The 3,745-nt window shown below is 29.2% G+C and overlaps 1 non-coding gene across 1 annotated transcript; it reads left to right on the top strand.

The window, feature by feature from the left end:
* The first annotated feature begins 884 nt into the window (after positions 1-884).
* TRNAH-GUG (transfer RNA histidin (anticodon GUG)) lies at positions 885-956 on the top strand. The gene has a single exon. It is a non-coding gene; the product is annotated as a tRNA-His (tRNA).
* Positions 957-3,745: the final 2,789 nt, after the last annotated feature.

Here is a 3,745-nt window from a genome sequence, read left to right as displayed (position 1 = left end):
AAATTTGAAAATAAATGTAGAGACTTATTAAACAATTGCTTAAAATTTAAGAATTTATAAAGGTATAGGAGTATGAAGATTTGAATCTTGAACTTCACGAAAAGAAGCGGATGTTATTTACTGTTGAGCTATATATGAGTTATATATACTCATATTCACGTCAGTTAATTAAATTCTAATTTTGAATAAGAGGTGAAATTAATGTCCTTGGTTAATTATTTATTATTATTATTTTTTTTAAGATTTATGGCTATCCGGCTACGTGGCCTTTTTTTTCTCTTTGAGAGAACAATAACTTTATTAATTAATTGAAGGGTTTTTTTAATTGTTGAACAATTCTAGTGAATGTTAGATGTTGTTTTTATCAGTTTTATCTTGTCACTGCATTGGGATTATTTTTTTAATAATTAGTTTAGAAATTAATCTAATTTTGAACATTTGGTTGGTTAAATGATGCAGATTTATTAGTTGCAATAACATATTAGAAACATTTTAATCAAGGTATTAAATTTCTATCAACATGTCGATGTTTTTATCTATATTTTCATGTATATGGGTTCAACCTGTGAATCGACATTTCAATAGTATCGTTGGAAAATGACAAAATTTAAAAAAATATCATCAAATTATTGTTAATATATACATAATATTAATATTAATAAATTTTAACTTATTTGAAAAGCAAAATATTTATTTGTTTTAAATATTTGTTAGGAACTTTTTTCATTTTTATAATTTTTAAAAAAATTCATTGATATCAATAATTTTCATAAAATTGAGATTTTAATATTTCATTCACGTCGACATTTAAAATTCTTTTTTTAACTTAGTCTCGATAACTTTGAAGTAATTGTTTATAAGTTGTACCTTCTTTCTCAAAAAATGTGGCTGTAGTTTAGTGGTAAGAATTCCACGTTGTGGTCGTGGAGACCTGGGCTCGAATCCTAGCAGCCACATATTTTTTTGCATGAGTTTAAAAATCTACGTAGAGTATGGATGATAATAGCGCAAAAAACTAAAAACGAAATAGTTATCAAACGGATCCTTGTGTACTTGACCAATTCACAATGCTAAATCTCGATATTTTGCTTCAAAGAATGAGAGACAATTGTTTGCTTCTTGGACTCCACGAGACTAAACAATAATAGAGACATATTATTATTAGTCAAGCTAAGGGAAGACCTTGATTAGCTTGATACAACGTATGGGCGTATTAATCAAGGTCATGTGTTGCTGAACTAATATGAGACGTCCTAACATCAACATTGAAAAATGGACGTTTAAAAAGCAATTCTCAAGTGTACATTGCCTAAAGAAGGCACCCGACATTCTCCAATTCAGATCTTTTAATTTTGAATGTTAGAGTATAAAGAAAACCAAAAACTTTATATATATCCTTGTAAAGTTATATAAGTTTTTTCCTTTTTGAGTTCAACCATTATACGACCAAAGAATTAAATTATTGAGATGGTAATAGATGTCTTATATATGGAAGGATTTTTGGCAGCTATTTGCCATTCATGGGTTATAAAGAAAAAGATGGAATACAATGATGCAAGCCAATGGAGTGGTGAGAAATTAATACACTTATCTCTGTGGGCCACAATTTTTTTCTCCTTTTTTTTTTAACGCCAATCGCAAAGTCAAGTGAGGTATTTATGAAGTCAATGAAACAATTAGTGAAGGAGTTAGGTACGTACGAATTTAATTAAATTTATCCACTAATATTCAAAATGTGGATGGATGGCATAAAATTACGTCATTAACCACATAATTGCCAAAATCATTATTAGCTGATTTATTTTGATCATAGTAATCAATATGTTTTATTTTGCATATATGAAAATGATTGATTTACATAATTAGATACATTAATATATATATATATATATATATAATTATGGTGGTCTTTTTTTTCTTTTTCCATTTTTAGTTGAGGGATAGAGATATGTACTTGAATATAAGTAATTTGACTAATGAAGTTATGTTTATATTGGCATTATAATAGTTACTAATCAAAGTAGATATATTAACCGGCTATAATTATAATAAAAAAAAAATCAATTTCTACCATAAACTTGACAAGTTATATTGATTTCACCCTATACTTTCAAGTTCATATATCAATGGACTCTAAACTTTGATAAGTGTTTTGAGTTTTAGTTTCTGTTCAAATGTATAATTTCTTTCAATTCACTCCAATAAATTAGGTAAAAGTTTTCAAAAATTTATAATTTCAATTAGCTTTGCATAAAATTAAATTTGATCTAGGCACAAAATATCATCGAACAAGTTTACAAAAACTCACAAATTAAAAAAAATCTCTATTATCATTTTTTCTTGAAATGTTCGTCAATTTTATAGTACAAGTGTTTTATAACTCTTCAAACAAGAACCTACCATAAAGGAAAAGTTACAACACTTTTTAAATTTTGAAGGTAAGATTTGCAACATTTATCTAAGTTTAAAGAGCAATTGGATGAAATTGAAATTTTCTAGTAAAAAATTTATACACTTTATCAAATTCAATCTAAAAATAGATTTTTTTTTTTTGTTCAAATAAGTTGACAATATTTTCAGTTGTTACTTTTATAATATTCTATCTTAATTGTGTTCTGTATTTGTAGTTTTTCCCTTTTCACCAAGATTGAGAGGCAAAACGAATCGAGAAGAAAAAATTTTGTGATTGGCTGTTGTCGTTTTTTGTGAGAGGGTTGGGAGGCGATGAAGAAGAAGACTTTGTGAAGATATTTTTGGATTTTAGATTTGTGTTTGGTACTTTTTGTTGGGACTAGAAAAAGATAAACAAGAAGAAATATAGATATTTTGGCTTTGATTAATTTGGGATAGTTTTGGGTATTTCTCTTTACTTTATGTTTAATATTCAATTATTAATTTGATTAATTTATATATGTTCATGGAGAAATTTTGGTTAATTATTAGATGTCACGTCACACAATTAAAATTACATTTAGGACCAATGATTAAGTTACACGTGTCTTAAATTAATTTTAAAATTTACGAATCAAATTATGTCATGTGTCTCTCTTATGGTTGTCCAATAAAATCAACTAATTAGATCAAATCCATAGAGATTGGGTCCAAGCCTATGACCCATCTATGACCCACCAGAACTCTATAAATAGAGGGGTCATTTCTCATTTATGGGATGGGAAGAAAACGGTCCGAAGAAGCTAGAAGAATTGGAGATTCAGAGCACTCAAAATTGTCACAATTATTCAGAGTCAAGCGAAGTATCGAGACTTGAAGAGTACGAGACTTAAGGAACATATGGATCTTCTCTCCCCAAGTAACAATACTTGAAGACTCCATCAAACTGCAAAGTCTTCATCAAATTGACTGAAGAACTTCAACAAGCTGCAAAACCAAAGTATTTCATAAGCTGCATAGTCAAAACATTTCACAATCTGCAAAGCTAAAGAACTTCAACAAGTTGCAAAGCCGAAGTACTTCGCAAGCTGCAAAGCCGAAGCACTTCACAATCTACAAAGTCGAAGAACTTCACAAGCTACAAAGCCGAAGAACTTCAACAAGCTGCAAAGCCGAAGAACTCCACAAGCTTCAAAGCCGAAAAACTCCACAAGCTACAAGCCGAAGAACTTCAACAAACTGCAACGTCCAAGAACTTCACAAGTTGCAAAGCCGAAGAACTTTACAATCTGCAAAGCTGAAGTACTTCAACAAGCTGCAAAGTCGAAGCACCTCACAAGCTGCAAAGCCGAAG

This window comes from Momordica charantia (genome assembly GCF_013281855.1).
Source record: "Momordica charantia cultivar OHB3-1 chromosome 2 unlocalized genomic scaffold, Mcharantia_2.0 BLBB01000002.1, whole genome shotgun sequence".
Taxonomy (NCBI): Eukaryota; Viridiplantae; Streptophyta; class Magnoliopsida; order Cucurbitales; family Cucurbitaceae; genus Momordica; species Momordica charantia.
Note: the sequence above shows the minus strand (reverse complement) of the source record. Positions and strands in the feature narration are given on the sequence as shown.